Below are 16777 nucleotides of genomic sequence, written 5' to 3'. Positions count from 1 at the left end.
ATATGACATTCTGGAAAAGGCAAAACCATTGAGCTGGAAAACAAATCTATGGGTGCCAAAGCCTGGGGGTGGATGGAGGAGATCGGCTACAAAAGAGCATGAAGAAAGTCTGGGGGATGAGAAAAATACTCCAGACCTGGATTGTGGTGGTGGCAACATGACAATACACATTCATCAGAACTCATAAAACTATGAACTTTAAATTACTGAATTTTATTTTATATAAATTTTACCTGAATAAAATAGACTTTTTTAAAAATTGAAAGACACTGGACACACATAAAGTATTAGTCATTTCATAAATAGTCAAAATGATGAATACTTGAGTCGAGTAACAAGAGCCAGAGAAGTTAACAACCTGAACCTTGCCTTGAAATCCCTTGCCTAGTCTGGGAATGTAGAACAGAAACCAGGGTTCTAGGGTTAGCCATCCAGCCCACTGGTGTGTGATCCTGAGTGACGCATTATTTCTCTCCAAATAGTTAATTTACTGTTAAAGAAGCTGCATCAAATATTTAAATTCTTTAAACCTTCTTGAATTTCTCAAGCCAAAAGATGAAACAAAAAAGGACCAGATTTGCCATTCCAAAAAACCTCCCACTGGCTGGTGATTAAAGGAAATCCAACCTGTAATTCCTAGGTAGGGAAGCAGTGTTAATGGTATCAGCTTTGTTATTCACGATTCCTTTGGAGAAGGAAATTACACAATTCGGCCAGCAGGTGTCAGGCACTCATCTATGAAAAACTGACAAGACTTCATATCAAAATGCTTTCTTAATTAATATTTACCTAATATTTTCATCTGTAGTGATTATGAACATTGTTTCTCTATATAAATGCTTAAAGGAAGGAAGATGTTTGAAATAGTCAACCTGTTCCTCAGTTTTTTTCTCAGTTCTAATCAAGTATCGTAATTCAGTCTATACATCGAGACAGAAATCGCTCTTACGCCACTGTGTTTAATGTTTCAAAGATTTTTAGGGAAAAGAGTAACAGCTTCACAAGCATTACCTGTCTAGTTTTGGCAAACTCAGTCCTTTAACGACTTTCTCTTCATTCTCAGTGTCACCTCTTGCATGAAGCCTTCCTCTGGGATATCATATACCATCAAATATTATGTCCTACGTAAAGCAACTTCCACATTGTCTTGCAACTGTTTATGTATAAATCTATCTCCCTTCTTTATTGACCAGTCCCCAAACCATCAATTCCTAGGAGGCACCAGCGCTGCATCTCCAAGTATGTAACAGATTACTTTGTGCTCAATAATATTTGTTGATGGGAAGTAAAAAAGTGCATGAATGTATAAATCACTTTTACCATTTCCAAGCAGGTGATGTTTCAATGACCAGGTGAAAAGTCAAAGGACCAATAGGTGGCCAGATAAATAGAAAAGTGCAGAGAGGCACATGGCTGTTTTCCCCAGAGGAACATCTGGGACAACTGTGACTTATTGAAATAAGAGCAGCAGCGTTTAGAAACCAAAAGTCAGGGTTAATGGGGTAGGTATATGGCTTACGTAATGGACTAGCAGAAAGTCTGAGCCTTTTAGTACCAAAGATTCTCTGACATCTGGGGAAGCCTATGGCTCCTTTCTTAGAACAGTGTTTTTAAAGAACATGAAATAAAATATAGAAGATTACAAGGAAAACTAATTAACATTTAAATACAGTTTTCAAAATATGTTTAAACAATTTATTAATAAGACCCAGCAGTAGATTAGATAACTACCATAATTTTATAAAAGAGACGAATGTAAATGATATTTTGAGAAAACTGTGACAACTGTAATATGATATGAAAATACACTTTTGACAGTCACAGTTTCTGCTAGTCTTTTGTAGTTCTTGCCTACATTCATAGTTGATGAAAATGCCAAAGTTCAGGCTAGTGAAATTAAAGTTGTCTTTTTTCCTCCTTTTTAAATTCATAGGGCCAATTCTGTTCATGAACCACTTGAAGGGGTCTATGGACCCAGGGCTGAGGATATCTGGATGAAAAGGAAATTAGGATGATGAAAAACAAGGAATTATGAAGGAAGAGGGAGCAAAAGGAGTTCCCTTCTGCAGGCAGTCTTCTCTCTCTCATTTCCTTCAGAAAGCTCACAGCATTCACCTCCTCACCCCTCATTTGTTCTTTGCCCCATTACAGTAGGGTTGGTACCCCTGTCACTCCATGAAACCATCCCTTCCCAAGTCGTGCCTCGTGTCCAGGCAAAACCCTGTCCAATGAGTATGTCTCAGTCTTTAACTTATTTGGTTTCTCTTTGGCTTTCGTACTGTTGACTACTCTCTTTTTAAAACTTCTTTCCTCCTTTGGCCTCTTTCTTTTTCTCATATCTCTTTGGTTCCTTTTCAGCCTCCCACCCTGTTTCCTCTTCTGCCTGTGAGTGTGTCCCTGGAGTTCTCCCTACCCTGTACTTCCCTTGTCATTCTGCGTTCTTTCTCTGGGTGGCCTCATCAGTCTAGTCGACACCTCTAGCCCAAGACCCTTTCTTGATTCTCAGTCCTTATATTCAACTATCTATGCCACTCATCTTCTTCAATATACCAGGGATCCCTCAAAGTCAATATATCCCAAATTAAATTTTTCCTCTTCCCCTCTCTGCATCTTCTTCCATGTTCCCCATTTGGGTGAATGACACTGCAACCCAAAGGTTCCCAAATCAAAAGTCCGGAAGCTCTTTTTGATTTCGTCTTCCCCCCTACACCCAAACATAAAAATAACTGCCAAATTCTTCAGGGTATTAATCTTTAAGATCCCTCAAGCTTGTCCCCCTTTTCCAGTTCTACTATTATTGCCTTAGACACTAAAAAAAAAAAAAGTTGTTTTAATGGAAGTACTGGGGACTGAATCCAGAATCTTGTGCATGCTAAGCACACACTCTACCACTGAGCTATACCCTCCCCCATTGCCTTAGACATTTTAATAGCTACCAACCATTTATTGTTAACGATGTATCAGGTACTATGTTTTATATAAGCTGTTTTATTTAATCCTCATGTCATCCACAGGGTGAGAGTTACTATGCCTCAAATTACAAATTAGGAAATAGATGCAAAAGGAGAGGAAGAACTTGCCCAAGGTTGCAGAGCTTTCAAATGGCAGAGCCAAGATCAGAGCATCGGTCTGTTGGACTCCAAAGCCATATTCCCTCTTGCTGCTCTTAGAGTCTCCGGGGCTGCCCTCCTAAGCTCCATTCATTATGGTACACTGAACGTCTCTCTCTCAAAGGCAAATCTGATCCCCTCATTCTGCTGCCTGTGCTTTTCAGTGTTCCCGAGACCCCTCCCCACAGAGCTCAGACGCCTCGGCTTGGCCCCAAGAGCCTGGCCCTGCTTATCTCTCCAGCTTCCTCTCTCGCTACCACCCAGCCTGCACTCCACACTCAGATGCTTTTCTTCCCATCCGCACACCTCACTCTCAGACCACACAGTATCAGTTTGTTCAGGCAGCCATACAAGTGCCATAGACTGGATCGCTTAAACAACAGAAATATATTTTATCACAGTTCTAGACACTGGAAGCCAGAAATCGAGGTGTCGGCAGGGTAGTTCCTTCTGCAGCCTCCCTTCTTGGCTTGCAGATGGCCATCTCCTCTCTGTGTTCTCACGTGATCTTCCTCTGTGCATGTGCACGTCTCTCCGTGTGTCCAAATTTTCTTTTATTTCTTGTGAGGACATCAGTCAGATTGGTTGAAGGCCCACCCTAATTTTAGGGCCTCATTTTGACCTAATCAGCTCGTAAAAGCCCTAACCCAGATACAATCACATGTGGAGATTCTAAGGGTTAGGGCTTCACCATATGAATTTAGGGGTGTATACAATTCAGTCCATAACACCCACCCACTTAGCTAATTCCGACTCCCCACTTTCACCTCCTTTCACGCCAAGCTTTCTGGGAAGGCGTCTCTGGCTGCCCCAGGTCCGAGCTAAGGGCCTGTGCTATTAATGCTACTACAGCCCCGGGGCTTCCTCCTGCTGGAGCACTCACCATCCTGGCCTGCAATTGCTTTTCCACTCCCCTGATCCCTCCGCTGGCCCCAGCTCCTTGAGGTGGGAACCATATCTCATTATTCATTTTCCTAGCCACAGCCCCAAACCCAGTTCCTGGATCACATCTATATTTAATCAGCCAGTTAGTCAGTTAGCAATTGGTTAGTTATTGTTTTTTGAAAGCTTATTTTTGTCAGGCATTTTTAAAGAAATTAAGGGCACAGTGGCAAACAAAACCAAAGAAAGCGCCTCCTCTCACGGAGCTGACGTTTTTGCAGGCAGCCAATAAGTAGGTAAAAATTAATAAGTAAATAGGATAGTTTGGTTACTGGTAAAGAAAATAAAATGGAGTAACCTGGTAGAGAGCAGCTTTGGGGGACTTCTTTGGCTGGGGGTCCACGGAAAGCTGGAGGAGACATTTGAGATGTAGCTTGAGTGATGAGATGTAGCCATGCATGATCTATGAGAAGAGAGTTTCAAGCAGGAAACATCAAAGGCAAAGGCCCTGAGATGAAAATTAACTTGGCAAGTTTGAGGGGCCATAAGAGTACCAGAGTGACCATGGGGCAGTGACTGATGGTGAGAGTAGAAGAAAATCATGTCAGGAGCTTGAACTGGTTTCTAGGTGGATAGGAAGCCACTGAAATGTCTTAAACCAGGGTTGGATAGGATATGATTTATGTCCTTAATAATATCACTCTGGCTGATTTGTAGGGTGTAGCGTTTAGAAGGGCAATGGTGGAGCTGGCAGAAGAGTGAAGAGCTAGCTGTGAACAATAATGGCCTCAACAGGGGATGATTTTGTATCTCCTAGCCCCGCAGAGGATATCTGGCAATGTCCAGAGAGATTTCTGGTTTTCACAGCTGCAGACTGGGAGTGCTACTGACTTGTAGTGGGTAGAGGTCAGGGATGCTGTTAAACAGCCTACAGTGTACAGGAAATTCCCCCGTGACAAAGAATTATTTGGTCAAAATATTGGTAGTGCCAAGGTTGAGAAACTCTGATTTAGGCAAAAATGACGGTAGTCTGCTCCAGGTGGTAGCAATGGAGGTTGTAAGAAGTAGTTAGACTTAAGATATACTTGGAAACTGTACAGATTGTAGACAGATGGATGTGGGCACCTAGGTTTGGGGCCTGAGTAATGAATGAGGCAGATGTTGGTCATATTTACTGAGATAAGAAATATTGGGCCATTAGCCATTAGAGCATAGATGATATTTAAAGCCACGGGACTGGGTAAAATCACCCTGGGGGATAATGTAAATAGAAAAGAGAACCTGGCAGAGCTCTGCAACACTCCAGCATTGGAAGTCCTGTTGGAGGACAGAGGAGACAAGAGTGAGGTCCTTGGAAGGCCAGAGAGGATGTGCTTCAAGCTCAGGGGAGGGTCTCCTGAGGAACAGGGGCACGTCTTCCACTGGAAAAGGGGGGAAGGCAAATTTCATGAATAGGGATGTAGGCAGGTGAGTGGATTTGGTGGCGGAAAGGAGGGTAGTTCCCATCTGATGGCATTTATCGTCCTTATGAACTAAAGTCTGGGTGTACCAGTTGAGTGTGAGTGTGAGTGTGTGGGAGGTACTGGAGATTTGAGAAGAGAGGATGTTATGAAACAGCTATAACTTGGAGAGGGGAGAATGAGTCACCGTGGGAGTGGGATACAACTGTCTGATAGTGTTTTGAGTCATCTGAGATTTGTAGTCACACATTGAAAGTGAGTCCAGTCAGTAAAATTTCTGAATTAATAATTAATTAATAACTTTCATTGAGAGAATGAAATGTCATAGTAACAATAATATGAATGGCTACCATTTCTTGATCATTTGTAATGTAGCATGCATCAAACTTTACAGAAAACTCACTTAACACTCTCAACCCCATGGATAGACAATATTATCCTTAATTAGCTGATGTAGAAACTATAGAGTTCAAAGAGATTCCGTGATTTGTTCAAGTAAAAGGACAGAATTCAAAGCTGAATCTGTTGACTTCAAAGCTCATATTCTTCACTAATATTTTATGTTCTACTCAGGCCATTGCCCTGACCAAGGCTTTGTAATTTCCCTGCCTTTTTTTTTTAAAGATACAATTTATTTTTAATTCTTATTTTTTATTGAAGTGTAGTTGATTTACAATGTCAGTTTCATGTGTACAGCAAAGTGACTCAGTTATACATATACATAATATATTTTCAGATTCTTTTCCATTAATCTCATTACAAGAAATTGATTCTATGTGCTATACAGTAGGTCCTCATTGTTTACCTATTTTGTATATAGTAATGTGTACTATTCATCTGTTAATCCCAAACTCCTAATCATCCCTGCCTTTTTAGAAGGCTGAAGATGCCAGTAACTCCAAGGGGAGTGGTGGGAGTAAATGGAGACAGGACTAAAAAAAAATCACCTGGGGTTTATTAAAAATGCATATAATTGAGGCTATAATTTACTCCGCTGTGATTTTTCTCTTTCAAGATTCTCCTTGGAGATTACTTAAATCCAATTGTGCCTGTTTATCCAAGTGGAAGCCAGGAGAGCCTGTGGATAAGGGAACAAGACACTGGAGAGGGAACAGGGTACAGGGTGTGATTTGCCCTCAGCCTCCAACCCCCTGAGGGACAGTCTTGAGTTTTGAAAAGGGACTAAAATGACTTCTACCAAGGAAACATTCTACTGTCTCCTTTTGGTTGAAATGGAGATGTGAGGGTTGGGAAAGAGGTTATCTGAAAACTCATGAGATTACCTGAAGAGAATGGAGAGATTTTCCTTTGTAATCGGACTCCTACTGCACAGTCAACTCACTGTGCATTCTTGGCAACGGTACGGTTCCCCACATGACCGTGGTTACAGACTAAATGCAAGCTATGACAGGTCCTTTCAGTCACAACCACCAGAGCCAATGCCCCACTGAGTTTCCCTCATTTTAAAGAGCTGTCAGCCATACTCTTTGTTTCCCTCCCTCCAAATATTTTAGGGCCTGTTTTTTTTTTTTCTTTTTTAAATCGAGGTAGTGGATGGAGAGCAGACAAGGATGGAACTGGATAGTTTCCAGATCTGATGGATGTGCATATAGCATTAATGGTATGAATGTATATCCCATGGAAAGTTGCGTTTATTCTGGGCCTCTCTGTTCTGGTAATATTTACCTACCATTTGCCATTAACCACCATAATGTTGCCATGTTAGCTTTTGAAAAATAACAATTTTTGACACCTGTGTTTAATACTTACGAAAGATCAGTTAAAACTCAGCATTTATTTTTTATAGAGCTATTTTTTTTTTCTCTGAGCCTTGTTTCAAGCAATTTGTATATTTTGACCACATGCTTTCTCACCTTAATAGTCATCATGAAACACGTTGGCTACGACGGGGCACCCTACTTGACACTGGGCGAGTTAACATCTCTCTTATACATGCACTGGGTTAAGCCCGTACGTATCTGGTCTTCTTCTCCAGGAAAGAGTTTCAGCAATCACTTAGCATTCCACAAACACTGTTAAAACACCTACTGCCTAACACGGTGTTAGATGCTCGAGTTACAAAGAAAGGTAATAAATGGTCATTGTTCTCGAGGAGTGGAAAAAGACGAGTATATCAAGTGTTCATAGAGGGTAAAATAGCTCTGTCCGAAGGGTGGACTGGAACAAAAGGAAGAAACACACAACCAGAACGTTCTGGCCTTTCTAACGGGAGACAGTGCCACTGACCATCTCTCACTCTGACCCCTTGTGATTAAATAGGGCTCGGCAGAGAGCATATTGGCTGGTACCAGAAAACCAGGATCAGGATGCAAGCTTGGCAAGTTTTGTAAACTCATTGAGCCCAAATTTCTTCACCTTCAAAATAAAGCTTATTGCAAGGGAGGCGACGTTGTGAAGTCCCTAAGGAGTAAGGCTTTGCAGCTAGGCTGCCTGGATTCAGCCAGGTGACCTTGGGCACGTTTTTTAATCTCTCAAATTCACAAGGAAAAGATTATCTTAATCTTTTGCAAACTCCTTCAGTTTCCTTCATTTGTAAAATGGGGACAATAATGCTTTCTATCTTATTGGTTTTGGTGGATTCAGTGATTGGAGTGCATGGAAGAGTGCCTGGTACATTGTAACTGGTCAATAAATATTAATGATCATTATGACTATTACTAATATTATATCTTCCTCATAAAGCAGTTGAAAATTAAATGAAATAATGTATGCAGAGTAGCTACCACTGTTCCTAACACCTAATAATCACTTACTAAATGCAACAAATGAAACTAAATGAACTAAATGCAGCATACTCACTTTTCTTTCATCAAATCTCTGCCTTTGACTTCAACAGAGGGAGCTTTTAAAATGTTAAATCAGACAGAGCACAGTTCTCCAGTGGCTCCTTGGCTCACTGAAAAGAAAAACCGAAGTCCTCAGAGCAACCTGCAAGTCCCTAAATAATCAAGCCCCGTCCGCCACCCACCCTGCCACCCCCTCCAACCTCTTGGTTTACCACTCCATGCCTCACTTACCTGCTCAGCCACACGGGATCTGGGCTGTTATTCACAGACTCTTATCTCTGATCCTGGCTGTTTCCCGTCCCTGGAAGGCCCTCCTGCCCCCAGATGCTGGCTTTTTTTCCTTGCTCAGGTTGCATTTCCAGTGAGGCCATCTCCTGTTCTGCTGTCCCCCTACTCTGCTTTATTTTCTGCTTAGGACATTGTTACCTGATATACCATGTATTTTAACCTATTTATCTAGCTCTGTCTTCCTTCACTAGAAGGTAAAGTAACTTTTATATTAAAAAGTCTATAGTTTGCTAAGCATATCTGTTTAAATACCTGTCAATGATTATTTACAAAAACTGACTACAATCTGGGCCTTGAAGCAAAGGCTGACAAATTTCAAATTCTTCTCACACAAAACACAACTTAAAATTAAAAGTCAACAATAAAAGACAAGCGAAAGAATTCTTATGTACTTGGAAGGGAGAAATTAAATTGTATATTACAAATATTTATAAATAAGAAGATTTAAAATATTACATATCAAAACATGAGAGGACCAGCAAAAGTAGTTTTTAGAAAAAAATACAGCCTTAAGTGCTTGTTTTAGGAAAGAATAAATCAGCTGTAAAAAATTAGAAAAAGAACAGAAACAAATTTAAGAAATAATAGAGTTAACAGCAAAATTAATGGTTTAGAAAATAGAAAATATGATTTAAATAGGATCTACAAAATCAAAGCTGGTTCTTTGGAAAGACTATGAAAACAGATAAACCTCCAGCAAGATTGATAAAGAAAATGAGAGATAGCACAAATAAATAATGACAGCAATGGAAAAAAAAAATAACTTTATATCCAGCAAAACTGATAAAACATAATAAAAAATACTTTGGTTACTTTTGTGCCAGTGAATATGAAAACTTAGAAAAACTATACAAACATTTAAAGGCAGTTCAAGAATTCACAAGACTGACAAAGTAATTGAACATCTTCCCATAAAGAAAACACCAGACGGTTGATGGGTGTGTTGTACAAAATTTGCAAGGAAAAGTTTATTCTAGTCTTTTGCAAACTCTTTCAGAAAAATAGAAAAAAGAGGGAATGTTCCCTTCATATACTGTGAGTCTAATATAACCTTAATAACAACCAGACAAGGATTATATGAGAAAAAAATTACAGGCCAATTTTACTTATAAATGTAGATTTAAAAATTCTAAACAACTGTTAGATACATCACAATCAAGTTGGATTATCTCAAGAATGCAAGGCTGATATAAATTTAGAAAATTCTAGAATGTCATTCATCAGAAGAATAGATTAAAGGAGGAATACATTGAAGGAGGTATAGCCTATATATTTTTTTTCTCAGAAATTTGATGCTATCCCAAGGAATATTTGGAAAGGAAAAAAACAATGAGTTGTTTGAGTTTATGAATAAAGATCATTTCTTCAGTTTTGCAGGGTACTCTATTCATAGACACTCAATGTTTCAAAGTTTGTCTGGCTCTGTTACTAAGCTGTTCTTTTATCACCTGGCAGAATGACAGAGTTAAAAAAGAAAGAAAATCAAACTTTCATAGTTTTGTTCTTGAAAGATCCTATTTACTAAGCCTGCCATGGGAACAGCTTTATTTTCTTACATGGTGGGGCTTTCCCATGTTATTTCTTGCAAACGTTGCAAGAAAAATTTTAAAAGGCACTATTTTATCACTAAGTTTGGTGGTCAGCTTCTACTCCATTCTTTTATCTTGTAATTCATCATTTTAAAATAAAAAATTGTTTATTATATAGCATGATGTGGTTTATTTATTTTTTAGGGACTAGGATAGTTTATGATCGAGCTTGCTTTGCCAGAATAAAGTAGGAATACAGTAAAGTGAAATATTTATTGAGCCTAACATATGACAGGCACCAGGTTAAATGCTCTACAAATATTGACTTGTATATTCCTACAAGATTTCTTATCCTTAAGAAGTGAAGAAACTGGCCGATGGTCACTGTTTCCAGCTAAGAGTGTTAAGGGAACTGAAACTGAGTTTTATCTGACTGTAACAATTAGCCTTTTTCTGCCAAACATAGGGGAGTGGAAATGGCATACTGAGACATTTTCTTGATAATCCGAGAAATTCTCTATTTTCTTTCTTTCGTGGTTTTTGTTTTTGTTTTTTATTTTTCACTTAGGTATTTTTTAGGTATGGGAACCTTAACCAGATCATTTCTTCAGTTTTGCTGGGTACTCTATTCATAAATCAAAGGTTTTATTGAATTACACATAAATTCCCATTTTGATAAGCTCATTTAGCATCCATTACAATTTATGGTAATTTGTGGCAGGAGTTTGGTTTGATATCGAAGGGCATTGGTGAGTTTTTGTAGTAGAGGGAACTTATTTGACCTCTATGTCTGATCTGTGAGAAGAACTAAAGGTGAGGGAATTTTTGTTTGACTTCATAGAATCTTCTAGATCTTTAAAGCTCCTCCCATTGTATTCCATTCTATCCATTTTCTCTTGACCTTTCATACTCAGCCTATCAATTATTTAAAATACGGCCTTAATAGCTCATGGAACTCCTCTGCCTCTTTACCATGGACCCACCCTATCTGAGAAAGCCCTAACTCTGGAAACCCTAAAAAAAACTACATCTGCTGCTATTCTATTCAGGCAGCTCGACTGTAAAGGGAAAAATTTTCCCAGTCATACAATTGTCTCCTCTGTAAGTTTATGCTTTGCACATTTGCTGGCACGCAATACTGCTTACCAAAGTACTTCTCACTGGAGCCAGAATTCGCTATCCGACTCTTTTCTTTCTTCAGAAACTGTCCAGTAGCTTCATTTTCTACTCAGGGTTCAGTTTATTTCTTCTCTACTCACTAACAGAAAAGAATTTCCCTTTCTCTCTCTCTCTTTTTTTTTTTTTTTTTTTGGAAAATATGGAGGTCTTTAGATCATCATTAGATTCATGCTTTAAAAGACTGACTTTGCTATGCTGTTCATGTTTCCGTCCCGGTTAGCTGCTTACATCTGTTTTTGTTTTCAGTGACGTATTCCAAATACAGAATCATCCATGGAAGAACAGTAATGACCAAGGATGTTTTCTTTCTTTCTTTTTTTTTAGGAAGCTGTGTTATTATTTCTAGTCATTTGGATTATCCCCAGTTCTCAGTGATTCAAAACTCATTTTAAATGGATTAGTAAATACATACACAAAGTCCCTTGATATTTTATAATTAAGGGTAGCTAGGCTGGTGAATGTGGCCACATTCTAATTGTTTTATTTACTATTATTTTATAATATTTAGAAAATAATTAATTTTCAAGTGTCTGTTTGCTAGTATGCTTGGTTGTGAGTGTAGATAAATGTTTTACCACTTATTATGATTAACGTGACTCTTTCTATAAGATCGTATTGAGTAGGTCCAAAATAATTCAGTACATCTCAACTGCTGTCACTGACCTGTTCCGCCTTGTGTTGGCACCTACACTGGTCTTACCTCATGAACACCTTAGGTACTCCCAGTGGCCTTAGGTGATAACAACAATGGAATTTTCAGACATCAGGATGATTACACATACACAAACAGCCCACATGCCCACACACAAAGACATATATTTTAAATGCAAACTAAAATAGTGTTGTTAAATTTATGAGCTGGGGCAGAGAATATATCTTGTGCCTTTTTGTATGCCTCAGAGGGCCTAATGCAGACCTGTGAATATAGTATATACTCTATACTTGGACAAATAAGAAAGGTTATGGGCATCAATAATGCATCTAGACACTGAAGCCAGGTGCTTGTGGACACTTCTTGGCTCGACTGCTCCGTAGCCGTGTGATCTTGAGCAAATGTTATAAACTCCATGAGCCCCAGTTCCTCAGTCATTAACTGTGGATAGTAATTTATATTCACCTCATAAAATGTTTGTGAGCATTCGATGAATTAATACACAGAGGTACTCAAAATTGCACCCAACACACAATAAGCATTCAATTAATATTAGCTGTTATCGTTCTGAGCAGACACGCTAAAGTGGAGTCTTGCCTTTTAATGCTTTTCTAAAACTGTTACTCCAGAGTGACCTGCACAGAAGGATGGCTCAGCGACGTTCTCAGCGAGGAGGGAAGGGTGAAACCAGTGGGGGCGCTCCAGCTCAGCTCCTGACGCATAGTGGTTTTTTTCCTCCCTTCTTCTCCCCTGACCTGCCATGGCCTTCCCCTCAGGTCTCTTTCTGACAGATGCTATTCTTATTATTGTGTTATGAATGGCTTTTTAGCACGCTCATCCCACAACTTGGATCTCAAGTCATCTCCTGTTCCTTGGATCTCTCATCTTCATTTATGAGAAAACCTTGATTCTGTAACCAAATAAACCTGAATTCAAGCCCTGGCTCTGCCACTGCATCTCCTCAGTATTTATTTGCTCATCTGTGAAAAAAGGGGACCCTCTAACCTACATTTCAGGGTTGTTGAGAGGATGAGGGCGATTTTATGCTGTGTCCCATTATAGTGCCCAGCACGTGTGGGTGATCAAACTATATCCCTGTGTTTCCTTCTTTCTAGGAACGGACTTACCTCATTTTATATTTTCCTGTTTTACTTTATTTCTTTTAAAAATTGAAAGGAAACTCTGACTTTGAACAAAATCTTTTCTGCAGTATTTCAAATTTTCAGTTTCTAAAAAGAGCTTGAAGTGGTTTTGAATCCTCTGGCTGCTTTTAAAGACTGTGCTACAGTCCCAGGGCCTACAGAATATAAAACTCTATAAAACATCAGTTTTTCCCCTCAGAATAAACCTACAATTTATAATTTTCATGTGAATTACTATTTGAAAGCATTAATCATCTCATTTCTTACATATATTGAATAGTGAGTACGAAGTTCTCAGGTCACAGATCTGAAAATTTAAGGAAATAATTTTATTTTTCTGAAACAACGTAGTTGCTATCTCAAAAATCCCCTCTCATCTCAGCAGTCAATAAAATAATCAAGTTAGGGTCTTTTCTGCTTTACTTTTTCTCTGATGCAGAATTTGATTTCCAGAAGCTTGTGGTATTGTGTCTTCCGATGGGGATGGTTGAAGGGTCTCTGGCCCATGACCGCCTGCTGTGTTCATGTTGGCTCCCACAGATATGCACTAGTCCTTTGAGACGTGCAGACCTCCGTGTCGGCATCCACAGAGGGATGTGGTGTGATCTCTGCTGCTTGCCTCTCACTACGGAATCCTCTTCACTAGGTCTGTGAGCTCCTCACCAATTTCCTGGCTAGTTTCTGCAGCCTTTTCCAGAGCATAAGAAAATTAACTCCGGTCGTGCATTGCTATTGGGCTTCAGAAAATTCCATAGGACCATCTCAGGCTCTAACTGCCCTCTTCAATTTACACAACCACCTCTGCCACTGAGCTTGGTGGTAGAGGAAATTCCTGTTGCCTTCAAGAATCCTCTGTGATCTTGCTGTTCAAAGTGTGGGCTATAGACCAGCCGCATTGGGATTGTCCGGGAGCTTGTTAGATGCGCAGAATCTCGGGCCCTGTTTCAGATCTACCCAATCAAAAGTGCATTTTCACAAAATCTCTAGGTGATTTGCATCCACATTAAAATGTGCAAAGCACTTATTAATGAGATACAGCACAGAGTTTCAACTTAGCCTCAGGACCCTGATTTAGCTAAGGGTTCTATTGCTTTTCTTTCCCTCAGGAGCTAACTATTTGGAAGGAGGGAAGGGAAAGTATAGCCTGGGAACACTTCCTAGAGATCTACACCAATGTCTTAACAATCTTGTTTCCCATCCCTATTCAAACTCTTTCCTTACCCCAGAAAAAGTTTTAAACTATCTCCTCTGGGAAGGGAAAATGCCCAGGAAATACTTGATTGAATCCTTATATCATGTAACTGGACATTTTTAGTTGAAAAGCCAAGAATTTGATATCTTAATATTTTGATCTGTGCTGCAACTTTCTCCCCTTCCCTTCTTTCTCACCCACTTCTTGGGGCAACGGGACAACCCATTCTAGTGGCCTGGATAGGAGAGTTTCAGGGAGAGGTAACACTTTACAGAATCATCCTGTGATACAGAGATTTTATTCAGATTTTTAAATACTTCAGTCTCAATTGGACCTGGGTTTTCTGGAAACCCAAATTACATTTCTGAGATGCAGTTCATGCCATCATATTGAAATTCATTCTACTAGCCTTTATTTTCTGACAATAAAGTTTAATAGAAATTTGTGTTCAGATACTGAATATTGGGCAAGTAAACTCATGCAAGTAACTTAAACCTCTTTCATCTTCAATAATCTGGTTTGGTGTAATATGTAATATGTAATGATGTTTCAAGTTACATGATTTTTAGTCCCTGAAATCTCTTTGGACCCCTCAAGGGCGAGCCCTGCCTTCCCCGAGTGCTAGATATTTACATCTAGGACAGCATTTAACACTCTGCTTGCTATATCCCTTGTTGGACTACCAGCTCACTGAGGTCAGGCTGAGTGTCTTTTTCACTGCTGCATCCCCAGTGCCTAGCTCCTGGCTCATAAAAAAGTACAAAAACTGCTTGGATGAAACAAATGAACAAAGTCACTGATATTATTCACACCTTTCCTTACCTACCCTCAATACATACAAAGAAAGTAAGTATAAAAAGTGTTGCAGAGGTCTTTTAGTCCAATCACCGACTCAGAGGAAGAATCCTATATATAGAATCTCTACAGAGAGTCAAACTTTTGCTAAAATATTTCCAGAAGAGGGAATATAATTAGCTTTTTCCATTTATGGGTATTTCATATTTTTAGAAAGCACTTTTTAAGTTGAATCGAAATCTGCCTCCTTGATTCTGTCTGCCTTTTTGGAGTTTAATTGGTTCACATTTCTATAGTATAATTCTCCAAATTTGTTTAAAAGATACAAAATTAAAAAGATTTAAAAAAAGGTAAGGACAGTTTATCCTGCATAGAGATCACCATCAGCTGAGGTTTCTGCTTTTTCCTCCAATAAAATATACAGGTCTTGCTTTCGAACTCAGGTATTCACTGAAAAGTCAGAAATGGAATAGGACAAGGATGCTGGTAGGTTTGGCCACCACATTCAAGGAGGGGAGGTCGCCTTGAGTCTGAGCCTTGTCTTTGTGGTGAGAGCAGCATTGCTTAGGTACTTTGTGCTACACGTAATACATCGTGGGATGAGGATTCATTCCTGGTTGTGATAGCGTATGTTAGAAAAATGCTCATCAAAATTTCTCCGTGTTTTTTGCTCTGTCCCCATATTGCTACTGCCTATTAGTTGTCATTGGCACCTCAAATCCTATGAAAGGCCAAAATTACCGTGTCTTCTTAACCAGGGTCTTCTACCAGCTACTCTACTTTTGACACTGTTATTCACACAGGCTTATAAAATAGGGGGTTAACTTATTCTGCTCATTCCCCCATCCCATCAGCCACCCAGTCATGCACATTTCTCTCTGTAGTGGTTCTCACATCTCCTTCTTCCTCTCCAGGGATGCTGACAAATGGCCGTCACTGGCCATGTGATTCAACGCCTGCTTCCCTTCCTCACTCCAGCTTCTATTCCATTTTATTCCAAAAGACATACCACTGTCATAGTAATTTTCCTTAAACTCCTCAGCATGTCGCCTAATTGAAAACCTACAGAGTGTGATGTTCTACTGCATCAGATGCTAAATTCCTCTGCTTCCATCTCAAGGTCCTTCTTCAACACCACTTCAAACCATCCAGCTTTATTTTAGCTACTGCCCCTCCCCATCCACCCTGCCCCCCTCAAACTCCAGGTCCACTCTTGTCGGCACCCTTTCTCCCTGCAACCCACCTGCACCTCCACCCACCCACAATCATGCTACATTTGCATTTGTATGATCTCCCTCCCCTGGGCTAATTTTAAAGCCCACCTTAACTCCTGTTTCCTCTATAGATTTTTGTCTTAATTATTCCAGGCTTTATTCATCTCCTTCCTTCTTTCCCCTCTATGATTTTTATTGTGAGTTATAAACAAAAGTAAATGAAACTTATGTGTACAGTTTAACAAGTGGTTGTTAAGAGGACACCCAGGTCACCACCCCTCAGATGGGAAATAGAATATTCTGGAACCCTGGGAGCCCTCCCTCTGCTCCCTTATATCCCTTCCCAATGAATTTTATGGCACTAACAGTCTGTACCTCATAATTTAGCACTTACAGTGATTAAGTACCATCCTGCTTTGCCTTGTGGCTTAAATGTGTTGATTTTATTCCTCCTACTCAACGGTAGGCTCTTGGAGGGCAGGGGTTCTATAGGTTCTTCTTCAGAATACCCCGCAGTGTTCCAGGCA

The sequence above is a fragment of the Camelus bactrianus genome, chromosome 9 (assembly GCF_048773025.1).
Source record: "Camelus bactrianus isolate YW-2024 breed Bactrian camel chromosome 9, ASM4877302v1, whole genome shotgun sequence".
Taxonomy (NCBI): Eukaryota; Metazoa; Chordata; class Mammalia; order Artiodactyla; family Camelidae; genus Camelus; species Camelus bactrianus.
Note: the sequence above shows the minus strand (reverse complement) of the source record.